This window comes from Contarinia nasturtii, unplaced genomic scaffold (genome assembly GCF_009176525.2).
Source record: "Contarinia nasturtii isolate CC-2019 unplaced genomic scaffold, AAFC_CNas_1.1 Cnas_scaffold_993, whole genome shotgun sequence".
NCBI classification, from domain to species: Eukaryota; Metazoa; Arthropoda; class Insecta; order Diptera; family Cecidomyiidae; genus Contarinia; species Contarinia nasturtii.
Window position 1 is genome coordinate 2,252,676 of NW_022198340.1, and position 22,714 is coordinate 2,275,389.

The following is a 22,714-nucleotide window of genomic DNA, read 5'->3' on the forward strand; positions in this document are numbered from 1 at the left end:
GAGACGATAAGTATATTGTACTAGTGTTTATTGTTGAGTTTGTGTGTTCGTTTGGATGCAAGCGAGTGAATGGGTGCGCGGGCGCGCTTGCACGCACGCACATATTCAGTGTTATGGATATTAATAAATCGAGGCGGCAAAGCAAGTGTTTTGTGTCTCGAAAAGACCAACTTCGAATGGTATAGACGGGGCAAATCTTGAAAGGAACCGGCACATTCTTCTCGCTCACTCGTTTTTTTCCCGTTGTGCTCTGTGTTTTTTTTTTCAATCGCATCGAATTCGCAATCACTTTCTTGAATGAATGAACTTGTGAACTCTTTTTCCCTTCCGCTCATTGTGTATTGTAAACATTTTGAAAGACAGAACTTAATTTCGTCGGTGGATATTTTTTTTCGCCGTGGTGTGTGTTCAAAGTTTTGATTCATTTTTTCCTCTCTTCATTTTCTAAAATTTATGGGAGAGAATCGAAATGTTTTAATTTCCTTATATTTTTAATTTTATCAAGCGGAAACAATGTCTCATACAAAACATGCAAAATAACAATAATATCGGACGATGTTGCGAATCGTCTTCGAGTTTTGTAGTCACAATTGCATATGAAAACGACACGCGATCTCTATCTTTTAATTCCGTTTTAATAAATCGTAGTTCATATATGAGAACAGTCAATTCGGATAAAAATGATCATCATTCAAAATCAGCGATAAAATGAATTGCTGTAGGTAGAATGTGCACCGTGTATAACAGCCGATATTGACATTGATGAATATCAAAGTTTATTTCAATCGTTGATACATTTTGGGTCGCCGATTGATTTTGCATCGATTGACAAGAACAAGCGATCGAATACTCAAATTAAGGGACTCCGTCAATGAGATACCATCTTTCGTTGAAAACAAAATATTAATTAGAACTCATATCACGGATGAACGGACTGAAATTGACATTTTGTGACAATTCATCGGCAAAACCAATACAATTTTAAAATTCCAAATTCTTGTAAAAACACATGAATAATCAGTCGTTGCAGCAAGTTTTCATTTCAAACAGTACATGTTCCATCAACAAAAGAACTCAGCAAAAGAAGAAAATTAAGTGAAATGCACTGAACAACAAGAGAAAAGAACACAGACAACCACATTCGCCAAAACGATATTGCAAAGGCAGAAAAGCACAAGTACATTTTTGATATGTTTAAATTATAAGATTTGTTCACATTGTTTTTGTATATTGTGTGCTGTTGTTTTTCTTTGTGACTTTTTCCATTTTTTTTTCATTGTACTTTACTTGACTGGTGATGCTTATTGGTCGGCACACGCTTGCGGGCACACGTCATTTCCCACGGATTTAAACAGCGCGTTCATTTAACCAAACATAAATCGAACACCCGCACAAAAATGAAAAAAAGAGCAGCGCACACAATGCAGTTTTAATGCCGCAATGTAATAAAAATGAATAGGGTGTCTCATTGCAATACGCTACAATGAAAACAATGTGAAAATGTTTGGTTTGTCAGTGTTTTGCTATCGGCTTAAATGGGCACCTTGTATTGGTCGATCTCTGTACCGAAACCAACAAAAAAGAGATTTCATTGAGTGTGCGCTTTGCACACAGACAATTCTTGTGAAACATTCAGCAAGCGCGACCAGAGCGTGGAATAAATGTGCAGTCTTGTATTTATGACCTGTGACCTGCAATAAAAAAAAGAAACAATTCAGGCAAGCCAACGTGCATTTAAGAAGTAACGAAAAAAAAGCACACAACACAACCGAGGCACAAAAACGCCTGTAGACACAATTTCGCAAGCACTGACTTCTAAATTCTCTCTTTTATTATTAGGCCTTGCATGCGGTGCGCGTTGCATTTTATTTGCCTATGCATTTTTCTCATTATTATTGTGGACCGCGAACGAGCGCGCGCGCACACATTCGCTCATTTTGACGGAATGAATTGTGTAAAATCTTTGTCGTTTTCTGGCCACAAGAACATGGCTTCATGAGTGTATGTTTAAGCTAATGTCGAATTGAGTGAACCCGAACGGGTGAGGAAGTTTCGCTTAATAATTATCTATTTGGACACACTTTTCGACAAATTGGCGCTATTGCCATAACTTTTACTAAATGAACATGTGAAACGAATAAAACGAGTTTGATACGAATCAAGCCGAGTTCGAAACGTTTTTTTTTAGTAAATCGATTCATTGCGTTCGTAACCGAGATAAGAAGCAAAAAAAATGCGTAACATTTTCGGTGTAACATTTTCAGTCTGATTGCGCTTTAATTATGTGAATTCTCCCTCTGGCCATTTTATAAGTGCAATTAATAAAATTCTGTATCTTTTTCATTTTGATGCAGTCGATTTTGCGATTTTACGTAAAATGAAGCATTTTTAAAAATTGTATTTAAATACAACAAATTCAAGAGAAACCGCCACATCTTCCGTCTGTCTAGTGAATTGTAAATCAAATTATACGAGAACGAAAAAATGATGAAAATACCACGCATCGAACCCATCGATTGCTGTTCATTATTGCTGTGTGTGTCTGTGTGCGTTCGGTGCGATAATATATTTATTTTGATAAGAATGTTGGCTGGCCAAATGCACCAACGATTCCATTATATTTCGGTTTCTTTTCTCCCACGTTATTGTGTGTTGCTCATTTCGTAATAAATTTCGGCAAATAATCATTAATCGAAATATTCGTACGCAAAAGAATGTGGAAGTTATGGTTTCGCATAAACCTGTTCTTCACCCCAAATTCACCAATATTGCACCGAACGCATGATTATTTTTTTGTTTGTCATAGCATGATGTACAATATCGATCGCGATTTGCGTGGCGTTTTTTTTCTGCTCTCTTCTCTGCTGCATATAATTGATTATGGCAAACGCATATAAAAGGCCTTTATTTAAATGATTTTCGTTTTATCCTTGATTGAGAAGGGCATTTTTCACTGATGCATTCCATTGTTCCACCAAACCGAGAGATTCGAAGCGTTTATTTTGAAATTGTGTAAACCATATAATTTGCTTTTCGCATTTCCTTTTCACCTCTTCCAATTGCGTCTTCATCACAATGTTTTTTTTTTGCTTCGGTACGTCTGATACGTCATTTTAATAAAAGAAAAAAAATGTTCACAAAAAGGTAAACGAGAGAATATCGTTGTACAGGTGACTTTGCACCAGTCAATTTTCAATGTCTGATTTTTCACAACTTTTGAATGATGAAGACGCACTTCTTCATTGAATACAATGATACATGAAATATCTTTTGTAATTTCTGTATGATAAAATATGAAGATTCATGTTGTATTGATTTTGAGCATGTCCATGACGAATCAGCTGAGAAAAATACCATGATGCCACAGATGGAAATTGCGCCTTGTCTGCTTATGGATTGACATTTTTACATTCGTATTCAAATTGAGAGTCTGTTCAGCATACGGAATGAGACTCATATGTGTACATGGACATGGTGCAATAACAATAACGAACATTGCTAGTGGCATACCATTTCTGCAATGTTACAGTTGTTTGTTTTTCTTTTTGTTATTTGGTTTGTCACGAATCACTGTATAAAGCAATAAAGCATTCCAATTTCTCTTTCATAATTTTGCATGAGTGTACATCTTTGAACAGATTTATAAGGCCTTCTCAAATATATAGTTACCAGTTATAGAAGTTTATTGTCACCGAATTGTCTTTGGTCCCTTCCAACATACATTGCTTCTTGTTTGTCTTTCTTCTATGTACGAAAGCGGGAAGCGCAATAGAGAGAAACAGACAGAGCTGTTTCTATAGAGCAGTAGAAAGAGTAAGAAAAAGAAAGAGAAGAGAGGTAAAGAGAGAGAAAATTTACAATTTTGCGAATACAACTAGCCCAAATAAAACTATTTATTAATTTGTGCAATAAAGTAATTTTATGTATATACTAAGGTATATGTCATTCATTGTTTGCAACGAGAATGATTGTACGTTAGATTGGTATGAAAGGTTCAAAAGTGACTTTTTCTTGAGCCCGAAAAGGAGAAACTGAAGGAGTAAGATGAAGAAGGCTTCAAAAGAAGAGTGAAATGTTACTCGTTCAAATGCTTTCGTTTTGCATGTTTTTTTCCCTCTCGAATCTTTTTTCTAAATAGAAGAGTGTCGTTCGTAGTATTCGGTAGTGAACACATTTATGTATGTGCAATAAATGCATAAAGTTTTTAATAATTTTTTGGAAACATACATGTTGATGAATACTGTTTCGTTTTCGAAAATTCAAGGTTCAAAATGTGTTTTGTACACACCATCGCTTCACATTTTTCGTATGAAACAGAAAATCAAAGCATTGACTTTCATTTTGGCTCCCCGAATGGTCGTTTGACCAATACTACAGAAAATAAATTTCCAGAGCTCGTTTAATGGATGGTGAGCCTTGAGACGCACATATTTTGATTTTTCACGCATTTTGAATCATACTGTGATTCATCGTTTCGTCGTTGACCTTCATTTACACATGGGTCAATTGATAATGTTCTTGTGTTTTAACTCAATGCTCTTGCATCTCAACATGTGTTTTCCAACGTAAATGATTATATTAACGAGTTTTGTGGAAGAGAGTTTGACTGTAACGCATCAATCACACATTAGTATACTATGTAAATCTAACAGCCATCAATTCTATATAGACACAAGTTCCTTTCTCCAATGAAATTAACAAACTTCATCCGCAAATTTCTTGGAAACATTTTGTTATGGATTTTAATTGAAAATAAAAAAAAAAATGAGAGATGTAATGAGTAGAATAGTTTAAAAGGTCAAAGTAAATATGAAGAGTTGCCAAGTATAACAGTTGAGAGTCACACGCATAAATGAAACGAGTGGAAAGGTGAAGTGACACATCGAAACGTCAAAAGACGTGAGCAAGGCACTTGGTGTACGACGGACGACTCAATAAGATCGTTGAGAGGACTAACGAAACAAATGTTCGACAACGTAGTCAAAAAAGTAACAATTAAGTAAAATAAATTAACGAAATTAGCAACGAGAAAGTAATACGAAGTCGACGACCAAGTCAAGAGAGTAAAAGAGACCGGAGACGATAGGTAAATGTATAAAGGAGCTAATTGTGTGCGAAAATTAATTGATAATTTATTACGACGATTAGCCGGTCTTTTTGAGCGGTTTTGAGGGTCCACTTGCAATTCGAGGGAAGAAAGGAAAACATCCACGATAATTAAAATCTGCGAGAACTTGAAGAAAAGCGACGTCAAAAGGTCCGAAGTGATTAGGTATTTATAAGAACGAATAAAACTGTGTACACTTGGCATTTTTGTAGGAAAATAAAATAAGAAAATTATAAGTTGAATTTTATGATTTGGTTTGGAACCTTTAAATAAAAAGAAGAGAAAGAGAAGTACATAGCATAACAATTTCTTGGAGTCGAAACGGAACTACAATTAAAGACTCGAAATGAAAATTAACCCTTTTAAAAATGCAAACAAGATTAAATTCATTGAGACAATTAAATTGAATGGAGAGTTAAAACTAATTTTCATTTCCATAATCCTTTCCTAAATGGCCAGAATCCAATTACAATTCACTGTTGAGCTCGCTGTGTCAATGTGGAAAATGTGTTTGGCCAAAGCAAAGGGCAAAAATTCGCAGTGCAACACAGTGAAATGACCGCTTCCAAGCACGTACACAGGCATTTTTTTGCGAAAAAAGTACAAGAATCGCTCATTTTAATTGTTTTACGATGGATGTCATCCATAAAAAGTAAAAGGATTAAATGACATTTTCATCATGCACAACGAACTTTTATGATTTGTTTAACTCTTGCTTTCCTCTAATTGCAGAGCTTGGTTCTATGCCTTTCAATTTTTGGAATTGGTTTTTTTTTGTTGTTGTCGGATGTAATACAATGATTTACATCGAGTCCATAAACTTTTAACACTTTAATTGCTATCCAATTGTCATGTGAATGGGTTTCTCATTGCCGTATTGTTTGTGTCGAATCCTTTCCTATTCATCTTTTATCGGGTTCTTTGCTTTACTTTTTCCAAACGACAGCAGGTAAAACCCTTAACCCGAAAGAGTTCAGTGCAGTGCAAAAATATGAACGGAATGGCTTTGCGAATATGTTGCCATTTATAGGGTTATATGGAGTGTCGTATAAGTGAACAATGGTAGCCCGTTGACAACAGCATTTTTGCCAAAATTCAACTACCTACATAAAGGGGTTTGTACTGTACAGTATAGATGTGTAGTATTGTATTCGTACATTGTATGCATAGTAACAGTTTCCATTCAGTTTAACCAAGCCTTTCCAAAATAAACAAACGCACACACATGCACAAATACTGTTAAAGAGTAGAGGTGAACATAAACATATTTAGTTTCTCTTTCCGAGAGGAACGTATTCAGTGCAAATTGTAGTTGTGTTGGTTTTTCGGCAATGTCTCCCTTTATCGGTTAGATCTAAATTACAAACAAATGGTTTAAAATGTTTAACGCTGTTTTTGTGTTGTGGATTTCTCTCGTTGTGAAACATAGTTTTCGAGATCGTAATCACGGGTAAAGTTGCAAATTCGAGCGATTCAAATGTGAAAGACATTCATAAATTAAAATGTGACAAACATGGAAATTGGCTGAATCCGTGATGTGTTTGTTGACACCATTTATTCATTCATTCATAACATTAGAGATGCGTTGTGTCTCAATTATGTTTCCAAAATGGAATAAAAGAGCAAGTGAATGGTTGAAAGCAAGTGAAGGATATACACACATCTATTGAAACGTTTTTTTTTCGCTCTCTCTCTCCATTTATATTTTGAACGAAATTTCGTGTGACATTTTTCAGTCGATGAAGTCCATAAGCAGGTACTGTATCAGCTATTATAATCTTACACAACGATATACAAGTGGGAAAAATTCCATTGAATATGGCACCACATAATTCACCGAGAAGAGACAAGTGACACTCATGTGAAATATTTTTGTTTTTTGTGTGCATTCAGCATCTCACAGCGTACAGATGTATGCGATTTATCAATTCGTTGCATCGGATGACTAATGCTGTCGCTGTCTTCAAATGGGATTCCTCAGAGAATTTTGGTATTTATTACGATGAAGATAAAAATGGAAATGGTATTTAAACACGCTACTGAAATGTATCGTGATTGACAGTGGGACAAAATAGAGTCAAAATATTGCTATTATTTGTCGTTTCTTTGTTGCTCAATTGTGTTCAAGCAAACCATAACGATTCGTGTACGTGATGCTATGTCAATTGAACACCAAAAAAACCCGATATGTGAATTCGTTGGGCATTTTTCAACTGGTTTTAAAAGGTGTGAATGTGCGAGTTAAGAAATTAAAGCAAAAAAAAGAGATGGTAACACATTAAAAAACCCGATTTGTGCGAAAAAAAAACCAACAGAGAATAACCAGCAACAGCGTCAAATGCGTATGCGTCGATTTGTGTTTCTATATGGAAGCAGACATATTTACGGCGCAGAGCATTGATCGATCGCATCGATTAGTGAGACTTTACCACCTAGGAAAGGCCAGCAAAATTTATTAACACATTTAATAGTGGATAAAATGAAATGACACCATCCGTAATTTTCTATCAGTTTTAAAAATTGACTCAAAGACACCCACAAAGAAAAGGCATAAAAATTAAGAATTTATATCTGTTTGTTTTGGTGTGTGTGTTCTTTGCTCTTTTTTTTATGGGACTTTTATCGCGTTCCTTTGTTTTGTTGTTGTCATTGGAAAACTGTCTCTCAATTAGCTTTCATTTTTTGTTTTTGTTGTTGTTTTCGTTGTTCTTCGTTCATGAAATTGAACACTTCTTCTGTTTCAATCACTGTGGTCAACGCAAACGATGCAGCCGCATAGGATGGGTCAATTTCCAATTTCGATGGAATCACTTTTATGATTATTAAATGTAGACATCAATGTAGACGAAAAAAACGCACTTTCGGCTTCTATGCGATGCCCAAGTGCGATCTGTATGCATTTCGATCTTGTTCTTGGTGTTTGTCCGTCGTTCACCTTATACTATGAATTGGTTTTTTTTTGTTTTAAAGTCTTTGAATCTATCACACACACTCGTTATCAGTAGGCGACACATTGTTGAGACATTTTTGTCACCCACTAACTAAATTTACGACCATTCGTAAAAAAAAATGTTCGAACCGATAGTCTGTTCTGGGGTTTTTTATTTCACACTGATGATGGGCCACCAGTTGATGAAGAAAAAAACACACCAAACAATCGTACATAACGAAAAAAAAGACGAGAGAAAAAATGATGTGCATGCACTTAAAATTAAGAGAAGCGAGAGAGACGAAAAAAAACCGATTTGAGTGTTATCGTGTGGTTGTTTCAGAGTTTCTTTTGACTCTTTCTTTGGCTCTCGTCGATTTTATTTCTCATTTTCTCTTCGGCACCGTGTATATGTGCATCTATCGTCTTGCTATAATTTATCGCGCACACAGTGAGTGCATGTGCGAGAAGCAAAAAAAAAACACACACCGAAGAAGACGTGCCCTCGAAATGTATCGATATCAGTAAAATTGATCTTTTGAAATTTGTGTTATACATCTATAAAATTAATACCATCGCACATACCTTCACTTTTTTCCACGTCGTTCGCTTTTCTCAAACCCAAAACATTTTACATGGATGGGCGCTCGTGTGTACTCTACTGACGATATTGAACTGCGGTATTCCCTGGTTGGCTCTTTCTCTACCTCTGTCTTCTTCTCTCTCTCGCTACGCTCTTTGTTGTTTGAATTGAAACAAAAAAAAAGCAGATGACAGATAAGTATCATCACCGAAGGAAAAAATGTCTTTATAACCGTTGAATATACTTTTTTCACGTCTTTTTTTCTTGATACGCACTTTTGAAACAGTAAAGGTGAAATTCAAGCAATTTTTCTCCTCATCGAAAATGATGAAAAAAGAAGGAAATTCTGTAACTTTCGTTATCACCTGATTGCCTCACACTACAGGCGGCAACATATTCGAATATATTCAGACCCGAATGCATTAATTACATTCATCGTGTGAATTCTAAACTAAGACATCAATTACCATTTAACAAATTATCGTGGCCACAGTGGATGGATGATAGTGATAACTTCCTTGTTAGCTTATAGTTCTTCAGTCTTTCGATGCCTACCTGTGACTTAAAAATAAAAAGAATTGGAAAAAGCGACAATGATAATAAGTGTGCGTTGATATTAAGCGAATTGAATTAATATTTTTGTTGATAATAAAAATCGTTGCTTCGAACTCAGTGAATATATTTGCAATCAAATGCGCAGAATATTTTATGCATTTGGAATCGACTGCCGTTGTCCTGTCATTGTACCAAGCCTGAACTTTGAATATATCGAATATATTTTCTCTCCGCTTGTTGACAAACCAAATGGAAAAAAAGGTCCAAAATGGAATTTCGAAAGAGATTATCTGTTGCGGCATGATGAGGCACACATTAATTACATTATTGAAAATTAATTGCTGACACCTCGGAAATCTTTTTTTAAGAATGTTATCAGTTGATTTGGTCGCATATGGTAATCACGGACCGATGCGGTGACAAATAAATGCGTAATGCATTTCGATTAAAATGTTTTTCAAATTGATTTATTTGTTTCTGCATTTGTTTCATCTTTCATTCCCATTGTTTTATCGTTTAGTACGTGTCTTTCTCTCTTTCCCTCCCCTTTCACGCTCTCTCTCTCTCTCTCTCTCGTTTTATGCAGCATTTTATATAAATATATATAAAATTGTGGTTTAAAATGTTATTCTTTCGCTTTATGTTCTTGTGTGTCACCGCACTCGGTAATATTTAAGTGCTATATTGGCAATGGGATGCTGTTTTATTTGTTTCAAATATTTGTCTCTCTTTGTGTTTGTGTGTGTGTGTTTGTCTTTAAGGTGAAAACATCATATGTTGCCTGACTACAAATTTATTGCATCCTGAAGAAAATGTTGACAGACACTGAAATCGGACCAACACCAAACAATCCAAAGAAAATGCCCACCCAAATGCAACAAGATACATTTCACATTTAGACACACACACACACATACAAGTGCGCGCGCATTCGATTACATCTAACTGACCAAGCGTTAGACAACGTCTATTTGGATGACTGATAAGTGAAAAAGTCAACTTGTATCTCTTTTTTTAATGTGTATCAGATTCCAACGTATCAATTTCAATTTCGTTGCGTGAGTTTGAATGATGAAGAGGTTGGTTAATGGTGCAGCGCACACAATGCAAAGGCGAAAAAATGAAGTTATTTTAATCGACTTTTGAACCAGAAATTGATGAATGAATGAAAAATAGCAATTTGATTGAATGGAAAGTCTGCATTTTGATTCATAAAAAAAATCACTGCTCAAAGGCAGGACTTCAAAGATTTTACAACATTTTTTTTTTAGAAAACTCACATTTTTTGATATTTTCTTGAATTTTTGGTGATCATTAATTTTTAATTCATTCAAATGACTAATCGTTTCGATGATTAATTTGATTAAAAAAAGCGTGAATAAAGCACTAATGACTATTTTTCCCGTAAAAATGTTTGCCGTGAAAAAAAGGTTTGTTGTGAAAAAAAAAGTCATTGATAAAATTTTTGCTTTGATGTGAATTTTTCATTCACATTTCACAAAGTATGAATGAAATTCGATCACAAAAAGGGAAAAAAGAACGTCATAAAGTCAAATTCGCTTCACACTAATGATATCTCATCAACTGAAAAGACACACAACAATCAATTGTGCACTGTGCGCAGTTCCATTTTTTAGCAATTTTTATGTGATGTGAAAAAAAAATCAAAAGAAAAATGAACACCATCACAAACAATGAGCCCCTTTCTATCCGCACCGATTCCATAGAGCAAGAAATCGATCTAACTACAACGAGGTAGACAAATTCCGAAATTTATGATTTTTTTTTATTCACCATTTATTTCATAAACGAAACATCATAAATTCATCGTTTATACAATTACTGACTTTTATGATCAGGCTTGAATCGATGACGGTTTGATTCAATTCAATTCATTTATTGAATTCTCTTGTGAGCGTTCGGGTCAATGGGTGATGAATAAAAGGACAAAAGTACCAACAATTTCTGTTCACCTTAAATCGAAAATAGATAAAATAAGAGACGACCGCAACGTTCCACTTTAAAATCGAAATCGATGTTTTTGAATTGGAATTTGAATGGTTTGCTGCGTTAACAAAGGGAATCTGATCAGGGATACTCAAAACTAATAATTGATGACATGTTGATATTTTGTCGATTGTTACCTTCGAACCATCGATATGAATAATATTCAATGTCATTGTCTGCTGTCCGATATCACACATTTACACTCTATTTTTTTATTTCTCTCTTGCATTCAGGTGTAACACTGGGGGTCATGTCCAATGATTGACAATTTATTTGAACACAATGAAACGACACAAAAAACACTTATGCAACAACTCTTTTGATAAATCTAAACACGAGGTGCATGGGGACACACACACAACAGAACGAAACAAAACCGAAAAAAAATTTATGAACATAACTCTACATCATATGACTTGTTTTCTCAAGCGTTTTTTTTTTTCATTTCTCATGCGACGATCATTTTTCATAATTAAATACAATAAAAAATCATAAAACGACGAACAAAGAACAACACCAACGCTACTCAGGTACAATATATACATATATAGTCAACGCAATGTGTTTGTATACGAATTAGAATTTGTTGTCTTTTTTTGTTGTTGTGCTATTATTATGTTCATTTATGATCTTTCACTTGAAATTCAGAGACAAAGCAGCATTTTGTTTGATGCTCTGTTGCAATGACAACAAATATAAGCTTGTTCATAAATCATAATTCCACTTGTTTCCTTCGAAGTGATTCAACGGTAATCATCGGGTTTAACATTAAAATATGCATGAATGCCTCAAATATTTGTTCACACAATAACTCTTTTATGGATATTTATTATTTCTGATGTGTTTTTTTGATATTGCCACATTCAGAATTCAAATAGAGAATAAGTACATGAAATGGTACTTAACTATGTAGATTGTCTCTGCTTCTCTCTCTCTCTCTCTCTCTCTCTCTCTCTCTCTCTCTCTCTCACTTTCGAAGATTTCCAGTGAAATTCAGTCAGCGCGATGAGATTCCTTACGCTTTAATGTGCGAGTCGCCCATATTTTCCAGCACATATCATCGTTAGTTCAATGCAAACAAAATAAAAACACGCTAATCGCCCAACAAATTGTGGCTTTTTTAAGAAATCTATTACTTTGTGGTTTTTTGTGGTGGCATTTGCTCGCGAGAGAGAAAATACGAAATAAAAAATGATTCAGTTTTAATATTTTTTTTATGTAAGCAGAAAAGAATGATAATTTCCGTCCATTTTCAGATTGATATAAATCCCAAACGAGACGATACACTATGAGAACAATTTCAGGATTATTCAAACTTTACTAACCGCAAAACGCTTTGCTATTCAAACAACCGAGACGACACATGTAAAAAAAACGATGATTTATTTACGTGAGAAAATCATTTTATATAGATGTTATTGATTTCACTGAGCCAATTTCTTTAATAAACTGTATTTTGCATAACCAATCATAATCAATTTTTTATTATTGTTATTGTGAAAAAAGGCGATGTGTGGTGTAAAATTGGCGATCGATTCCCAGGCGAACAAGTTAAATACAAAATTGTTAGTAACAATTTGTTAGAGGTCTTTGTGGTTTTGTATTAAAAATTAAAATATTTTCTGGTAAAAAAATGTATTTTATGCCAATTTAGAGAGCTATCCAACTGTTATACAATGATCAATCCTTTTTTATGACATTAATCCGGTCCCAACAAACTGACTGCTGTGGTATTATATGGCGTTTGCATTTTAAAAAAATCGAATATCACACACCTTCCAATTGGGAATTTCATTTCGTAAATAAATTATAAGTCATTCGATGTCGATGAAGAAGCTGTTTTTTTTTGGAATACGCAATTATAAATTTAATAAAGGAAACCAGGAATTGAATTACATTCCTGAAGATCGCAATGATATTTTGGAATCTGTTTTTTTTCTTCTTTTCGCTGAAACAAACGAATCATTAATAATGTTTCGGGTCAGGGTTGCAAAGAGTAAAACATCTCATCCCAAATTGCACGATGTCCAACACATTCATTAGGAATGTCTGTTCGGTAGCTAAAGCAATTTGGTCTTGATGCTGTTTTAGTTCGAACCATGAAATGGTTATTTTCATTTGGAATCCATAAACATTTTTTGCTTTGTTTCTTGTGCACAGAAAGAGAAAAATATTGATTTTTCTGGATGAGGATTTTGTTAATCAAAAAACCAACAGTATGCTGACGATGATTAATCGATTGGAAATGAAAAACGATGTGTCCGTGTGCACATTTTTGCTATGGTCGGCAAATGATTTCGATTTATGAGAAGTCAAACGTATTTCTTCCCTAGACTGCTTGAAGATCCTGAAAAAAAAGAAGAAGCCAATACATTATCATATATCATAAATACTTTTTCCGAATTTATAAAATCATTTGCACATTGTGTGTGTGTGCATCGATAAGTGCGCGCACAAAACACATGTTGCCTGTCACGGGAATACCGAAAAATCATCCGAATTTCTAACCGACACCATGCAGCACAAATCCGAGAAAAGCAATTTAAAACTGACGATTTTTTTGTATTTAATGATTTTCATTTTCTACTTTGGAATTCCTCAAGTGGCACACACACACAGCACAAAGTCTCCAAGATTATTCGATAAAAATAATTCCGTTTTCACAAATGTCTGCATTCATTAGACCATGCTCTATGCTTGAGAATGATCAATTTTCTTAGTTCGTGCACCGGTCGATGATTCGCCACGAATAAATCACAACTGACCATGAATATATGATGTTATTTGGTGTGGACGGATTTAAAATGCATCAAATCCATTTAATCTTCTTCAACGAACGAAAAAAATGAACAAATTTCCATATGATTATTCACATGCTTTGGTTGTGCAAAAAATTGAATGCTATTATTAAACAGTGGCCACATGGAAGTTATTAAAATGGGGATGCACAACTATAAGTTAACCGACTATTTGATGCGTGGCCTCTCACTCTCTCGCTTAATTTATGATCCATAACCGTTTTTAATATGCTCTGCAGAAAATATATCGCATATCTCCGGAATTGTTTATTATCAATGAAAAATTTGTGAGAGCCAGAAGCCCGAAATAAAGCAACGACTCAAGAATGAATCTTTTGGAATTGAAAAAAATCACACACACACACACACCACATTGATGAAGACGGTCAACATTTCGATTTCGTGGTTCATTTTGTGTACGCTTGCGTTTTTTTAATGATTTTGAAGAATTATTTCATATTTAAATGATGCATTTTAAGCTGAGAGCGCATGCACCAAAAAGTCCATTCATTTCAGCAGCGCTATTTTTCGTGAGTAGTAAATGTGCGTGTCTTTATCTGTGTAAAATTGAGTGCGCGCGCGCCCGAGTATGAGCCCAAGCGCATAGTCCCGAAATCATTTCACGGCTCCAAACGACGAAAGTGACTAAGAAATTATTATCACTAGCCGCATGAGATTTACAAAATACAATTCCACTGCGCGAGATGAACGATGTTTTTTCGTTTGTTCTTAGCCTGCAGCCGTATATTCAATTCAGAAGCACAGCGGGTGTTCTTTAAAAGTAATCATGTTGCTCATAGACCAGGTTGTTCGCCATTAATACAAAATGTAAAATTATTTCGTGTGTTTTGTTGTCGTTTTTTTTTTCTGGTTCGTTCTCCTTCCAGATTGGTTTATTTATACGGTTATTTTCTGCACTTTTCTCAAAACGCATATAAATGGAGTAAGCTGGATGACCTAAGGCAAATCAAATAAATAAAATCGTACACAAACGTAAACTGTATCATATATCCATTAGTCATTAAGCAGCATTTGTTTTTTTTTTTTTTTTCGGAAGAGAGAGAGCGTGACAGAGAGAGATCGCGAGGATACCTTTTAAATTGCTTTGTGCGATATCCAAAGCCAAATTTGAATAACGACCAAATGACAGCATACACACCATTGATTGCTCGCCAGTAATAACAATTTAATAGCAAAAATTCCATTCGACGATCTCATGAGGGAACCTGATTAATTTTTCGAAAATTTGTTTCATTTCGTGAAAACGATTTCGGGGTCTAATTTGTTTGTGCAATCGTAAATGTCAATAATTCAAAATTTACAACAGCCACTGCACAGTAATAATTGATCAAATTGTGGCAGGCCAAAAAAAGGTAAACCTATACCTAGCCTATTTATTATCAAAACTGCTACCAAATGTTCTATTTTTCCAAAATGGCATTGTTCTGTGATGAAGAAAAAAAAACAAGTAGAACGTTTTTCACCCCGAGACTTCATGAGGGCTTTTATTCTTAAAATAGTCAATAGAGTTCCATTGAATCAACCTGGTGTCCATCCATTCATTGTAATAATTCAGGCCAATAAAAAATCAAACACATTTTGTGTTTCTTAAAAACCAATGAATTTATTAAATCTATCGAAATGTGTCCATATCATTGTTCACCATTTTCTCCTATTTTCTGTACAAAAGCATATTTTGTTGGTCATTTTTTTGTTCTTCTGTTGTGTTGCTGTGAATCTTGAATTAATTTAATGCGACCATCATGTTTTCTTTTGTTTGTGGAGCAGGGAGCACATTTTATTCCTTTTTGATAAATTCAGTCGTGTTTTTATGCTCTTCTTGAAACCCATATTATATTTCATGTATAAAGAATTATTATTTATTGGTTTATTATACGAATTTTGATAGGATTTTTATCTGTTTACAGCTTGGATTTAAGACTATTTTTTCAAAAAATCAAAAAAGAGGAGAAAAAAAATTATATTCACTTTTTATGGCCGTTGTAATTTAATTTATGTGAATGCGTCGACCGGTGAAATGCTTATGAATATGCGCCGTTTAAGACACAACTTTATAGTCATATGCATATTTTAAGAGAAAAAAAGTATCAATCTGCCTCTTCAAAGTTGAATACACGAAAAAATCGAATTGAACATTTTATATTGATTGAAAGAACGCACAATAATGGAATAATTTGAAAGCGCCACTTATTCAAATGTGGTTGCACGTAAACTTTTTCTCTTCATGTTACGGTTTGAAGTTACGGGCAGATTTAATGTGTTTCATTCGAGATTTTTATGTGTTTAAAAAACAAAAATCATAAAACTTAAATTCTTATTATTATTGGAACCCAATTCCATATATTTAAAAACGATAAATTCATTATTGCATTTTAATTTTTTTGTTTCAAAACCTCCGAAAAAAACGGATTGCCTCTTCTCATACAAAAATTGAATGAAACGATGTGCCAAGTGATAATCACTTCAATGAGAATCGATTTGCGCAAAAACCAGCATAGTTGCTACAGATGTGTTCTGTTTTATGATCACCATAATCAATGGGTTATGATGGAGAGCGCAAAAAAAATCGAAATTACGCCGTTAAATTCGGTAGCCAATAAGCAAAATATCAGGTTAGTTGGCTGTTTATGCTCTAAGGATCTCGTTTTTTTTTCTTCGAAGGTAGCATTTCTTCTTTTGGCTACTGAATGTTTGTTTCAGGGGATTTTTTTATGCTTTGTGCGCACTGGCCGAAAAATCACTTGTTAGCCAAATTGTGCGGAACGATCAAAAGCTTAATTGAATGAATGAAAAGCGATTATGGCTACATATTTGCCTTCTGCAAAAAAGTAGTTTGGCGCCGTGCGGAGCACATGCAATAATTTTTCTTCTTTCATAGGAGGTGTACGGTTCATGGGTTTTTTTTTGTTCTTCTTCTTTTGCATACACACAAAAACACTTTGCTCTAATTTGCCAGCTTTAACGATTCTTGTATGAGAAACGCCCAGGCCGCAGGCTCAGCATATTTAACACATTCGTTTGTTTTTATGTCAGTTGCATGTGCAAGTTTAACCACTAATGCTTGAACAGAACAACGAATCTGCCTTTCAATACATCTGCTCAAAGGGCCAAACATACTCAACTCAAATATCAATTAAGACAATTCATTTTATTGGCAAAAAGAACCAAATACGCAACAAAGTCGCTTTCGAACGGAAGAAGTGTGGATAAGTAAGATTGAAAATGGTTTTCGAGAATCTTTTTAATAAATTCAATTCTCACTTCCATCACCTTCAAATGCACCGCACACCAATTTTTTAATTGGCGGTTTTCGCCATAAAATTTAATGAAACTAACCAAAGAATCAAGTTCAGCTTAGAATCTAACATGTTAGCATGCATCGATGAAAATCATTTTAAATTAATTTCCTGAAAATACTCATAGCTACGTTAACACTTTTGAGTTGCAAATTTTACGCTTTAATTTTTTTTTGGCCAAATGAAAAAAAAGTTTTATTATACTTTTGCCACCACCAACGCTGTATTATAGCACCAAAGCCATCTTAACTTCCTGTTTAAATCAACAAATTTTGTTTCCTTTCATTTAGAGTGGAAATTTTCTACTGGAAAGGAACGCCTTTATAGTCACGAGGCCATATTTTGAACTAATTTTGAATACAGACGAAAAAATTCCCAGATTTGAACAAAATCATTCCGATTCATTTTATCATATGGAAAAATGCATTGCATTCATTGTTTTATTGGGGAATTTTCACAGAATCGATTTATGGTTTGCAATGTTTTTGCAGAAGCCGGATGTCTCATCGTCTTATCGTCACATTTGCAAACGATTTAACGGAAACTATGATCTGCTTTAACATAATGGCTTAATACTTTACAAAAAGGTAGCAACTATTGTGAAAGAGGTGAAGAAATCGGAAGGAAAGTACGTCTTCTCCTTTTTTCAATAGACGCGATCTTGTTCAACTGATAAAAGATAACTGCCTTCAGCAAAGTTGTGAGGCTTAAACCCAACTATGTTTAAAAAAACATATCTCTATATCATCCATTGTCCACATTTAAAATATTGTTCAATGATCATCACTACCGATGCATAACATAATTTTCGCATGAATTTTTACCTTATTATGAAATCCATCAACAGCGTTGAATTTATGCGATGCTTGTTTTGACAATTTTTACCAAATTCAATCGAAAATATTGACTTTGAAATATCCTCTGGTCCATATTTCAATGCAACACAAAAAAAAATGTTTTATACAATTTTTGTTAAGCGCGTATATATGAGAAGTTGGCTCATTTTTCTTGAATGAAATAAAGGTCAATAAATTTTGTGTTAAGTGCGCTTATTTTGGACAATTTTCGAGAGCAGCGATCGAGTGTGACGGCAGGGGGCGATAAGCATCTCAATGGGATACTTCACTCAGCATGTCAGTTTTCTGTTTTAGCGACAAAGTGTTATCGGCGCATTCTCCCATTAAATGTATAATATTTGCAGCGATATTTATGTATTGGGAAGATGAGCACGAAACAAAAACATTGGCTAATGCTGATCTGATAATGTACATGGTTTGATCTCCAATGGCCAAACATCATATAACTCTCCATTCGTACAGCAATTGTCCAGACCGCGATCGATACCGATCAAATATTGCCAGCACCAAGCATGGGCTAGTTGAAAATGTGGCGCGTACGCGCGTGCTGAAAACGGATGTAGTCAATTGGCTATGCTGCTTTATGCGTTTTGCATCATGCATCATGCGCTCGGTAATTCACAATTTTCGTCATTGCTTACCTGTTTCATATACCATGTGGCTACGTTCGAGGGTCTTTTTTTTCTCGATTTTGTGCATTCGATTTATTCATAAATGTTTTTATTTTATTTTCGCAAAACAAAAGCGACAAAGGTGACTTTATTACAAACATAAATTATGGATGTTACTGAAAAATCGCTTGTTATTAATGATGTACAAGGACATTTCGTCGAAATGCGTTGATCATTCATATTTTCAAGCACATTCACCATGAACAGTCCTAGTTATGCCGACCGGCACACATTCAACCGGGCATTAATATCGATGGTTGTCATCTTGACTGTGTTCCTTACCGGAAACATGTACAGTTTCGTTCTCATCTTTTTTCCAGCAAGATCAAATTGTGATCACCTAAATATTTCACATACATCGTGTAGCAATCGATGCTTCAACAATTTTCGGTCGAATAAGGCTTTTTTTTCTTTTTCAGAACATTCTTCATGAATGTTAAACACGTTTGAACAATTTTAGCAATTCTTTCACTTTTTTTGAAAGTGATTGAGAACGGATAACTCATGCCACAAATGATATGCAACACAATATGCCAGTGCAGACAACGGTTGTGAAAACAACAGTGATCGTTTTGAAATTTAATATTGAAATTAATTACCTCTCATTTGCTCTTTTTTACTTAAGTGATTATTATATGATTCCCTTGTTCACATTCCCTCAAAATCCATTTTATCCGCAATGTATATCATGTAAAACATTTCGAATGAAACGAGCATAACAGCAACATTATTAGTGGAAGAAGGATCTCCCTCCTTCTCTCTGTTCGATCATTCGATTCAGAATCTGTGAACTAACGAAACGATTCGATTTACGCCGCATAAACATACACATTGCTTGTACACACATTTACACAAAACGAAAAAGGCCGTCGTCCGTGCTATAAAGCATATAATTTTTCTTTTTATGCACGTAGCACCGTGTAAGCGATTATTTTGATATCCCGCTGCTTAAACCAGCTTTAATGCTAACCAACTGACTCGTTTTGATATTGGTGTTAATTCGCTGAAATGAAGTGTGTACGACAATGCTGTACTTGTTGACAATTTATTTATACAGAATGTAATAATGAACCTAATAAATTATAAAACCGAAGTGAGCACACACCGAAATTTTCAGGGGTCCATTCGAATCAAGCGGTACCATTTTGCAATGATTCAACAAGCGATTGCTGCAAATGTGTACGCGATCTTGTTTTGAGTGTTTTCATTATATTTATTAGTATTATTTTGTTGTATTCATTGAGTCATTTGTGCTTGTCGGAATGGGTTTGCAAACGAGTAAACAAATGCCAATTTTGTAACCGGCAGTTATCAGTTAAAGTGGTCGAAAGGTTGCTGAGGACGGAAATTACGTTCAAAAGAATCGGAAGAGAACACACACACACACATGTACAACACACCAATTGTGTTGCAGAGGTATTATATTTGGCGGTTCTCGGTATTTTTTGATGTTGAACTGTTTCGATTAAAATGTATGTTATCGCTTGGCTAGCAAAATATCAACCGCTTTAAGAATGGTTTTGTGGTATCGGCATTATTACTTTGTATATGGTTCGGCTTTTTCAAAAAAAGTTAAAATAAAGAAAAACATATAACCAAAGATTCTTATCGACGATTGTGTTTTTATCTGTTTTCAACCAGCCCCAATAAAAACAATATCGATTGGTAAATATTTGGATGAATAAAAAAAACAAATATGCTTCTAAATACTTATGAGAGCACCAATTGAACTGGCGGTGCTGAGCTTGTGTACGTGTGTAGAAGAGGCAATCGACCATCTAAATTGGAGAATAATTTTTTACATATATATTGAACCATAAAACTCATGTAAACATTGGCAAATGTGGCCAACTCACACACACATTTCTCTCATTTTATAAGTATTGCACTAATAAACGAGCACCAAGCTGCATGAAAGGCTCAACTAAGAAATACTTGTCTGCGAGCTCTTTAGTTGGCTTCATAAAGCTTACCCTCGCTCATAATATTTCATCAGGCTTGTGAGAAAGTTATGGAGATTTTTTAATTATGAATGTTTTGTTGTACCACAGAAGTAGTAAGCGACCCGAAGAGAAACACATGAAGAATTGCCTTTATGATTTTGTAACAAATTTTTCACTCTAGTGTCTCTCATTCTTTCTGTTCTCTTTCTCTTGCACTCTCAAACGAGAATCTCCCTCTCTTTTTATAAATAATTTATATTTCATAATGCACTCAAGTGTATCTATATAATAGATTTTCGTGGTGAACACATCCATATAGTTTGGGTAGAGTTGAATTAGATGCCAAGTAGCCCCCGAGCGATTCTCATGCACAGAGAGATCATCGTCGGCCGAAGATGAAAATATGGTGGAAACCATAACATATAAGAATTATTACCGTAAGTGTGTAATGCATGTTTGGTTTTGTATTTATAAAATAGTCAATTGAATGTACTATAATTTAATATGAAACATGCATTTGCTTTATACAATGGATTTTAATAATATTAAATACGAAAAACAAAAACACAAGAAGTTCGAAGACTGGTTCATTGTAATAAAAAAAAAACTAGATTTACATCAACTTCATGCGGTCATCGGTCGTTTATTTGGCGTAGGTTGTTGTTCGAATCATTTAGCTCTGTGGCCAGTGTAATGTGTGCACAATGCGCTCAGCAGATAGTGTATCATTCATAAATTTGAAAATGTTGAACTAGAATTCAAAACGACATTCCCTCGTCGACGAATCGCCCGAATGGGAGAGGAGAGAGAAGAAAAAAAAAACGACGATCTGGACATTTTAATTTCATTCTATCGCAGTAGAATGACAAACATGCAAGACCACCGATCGTTAAAAGACTTGTACAAATGACCAATGTTGCAGTGCCAGGCGAGAGCTGGCATACGGAATGAGGAAAAACAATTTTTAGTATGTGCATTGATGAGCAAATTGCAAACAGCAAATACAATATGGTGAATATGGCACGTGAAGCACTAACAGACACGTATCACACATTGCATTACATATGTAGATTGTTTTTGAGCATTTTTAAAGTGTACACTCTCCGGTGTGTTAACCGATAAGCAAGGCGTCGAAATTTATTTCTTTAAGTGCGAGACGAACGGGCGTAAAAGACGAAAAGACGGCAGAAAATATGCAATGAAATGCAGCATTGCCAATATACTGTGTACACTGTGTGTACAAGCGTCAACTGAAAGCCGATATAAATTCTCTTATCGAAATGCTCATGTCTTGTTAAATGCAATTTTATAATGTTGATTTTTATTGAAATTATGGATTAAGGGGCGCTGAATGAAAAATAAAATCCACACAAACACACATGGCTCCTCACAACTTATTGATCCGAAATTTCCGTTGGCTGAAAGAAAAGATCTTCATTGACACTTTGTTTAACGCGCACATCGCGTTCTTTTTTTATTCTTCTTCTTCTTCTTCTTGTCTTTCACAAATTTTGTGCACTCATCGTAACCATCGCAAAATGTTACTAGATTTGAATTGATGTCTGACGATTTTGTTCACTATATGTGTTTGGAAGTAACGTGTTTACTTCATGCAAGATAACTAATGCGCAAAGAGATTTGTGCAAAGTAAAGAAACAACAACGAACACAAATTGAGAATGAAACCAATGCAAAAGAAGATGACGAGATCAACAAGATTCACGAAAAAAAAAATGAAAAAAAAATCGATGGAGAAAACTACGACGAACGAACAGCATGTGAAAGAGAGGGAAAATGCCACACCTTGGTTTTTTGCATTGAAATTATATTGTTGATGCGAATTAGCCGAAGTAAACCCGCTTGACACGATATAAACTTTGATGAAACAATGTTGATCATGTAGCCACGCGTAGAATATTGTGTTTTCTCTCTCTCAATCTCTCTTCGC

General features: G+C 34.6%; 2 long non-coding RNA genes across 3 annotated transcripts; both read left to right on the top strand.

The window, feature by feature from the left end:
- Window positions 1-4,746: 4,746 nt before the first annotated feature.
- Window positions 4,747-11,624, top strand: LOC116343170. 2 transcript variants are annotated; one of them, XR_004201309.1, is made up of 3 exons: window positions 4,747-5,086; window positions 5,149-5,272; window positions 11,415-11,624. It is a non-coding gene; the product is annotated as an uncharacterized LOC116343170 (long non-coding RNA). The 2 variants fall into 2 exon arrangements; XR_004201310.1 differs by lacking the exon at window positions 11,415-11,624 and having other exon boundaries at window positions 5,149-5,349.
- Window positions 11,625-11,674: 50 nt separating this feature from the next.
- On the top strand, window positions 11,675-12,655 carry LOC116343171. Its single transcript, XR_004201311.1, has 2 exons — window positions 11,675-11,711; window positions 12,438-12,655. It is a non-coding gene; the product is annotated as an uncharacterized LOC116343171 (long non-coding RNA).
- The last annotated feature ends 10,059 nt before the right edge of the window (window positions 12,656-22,714 follow it).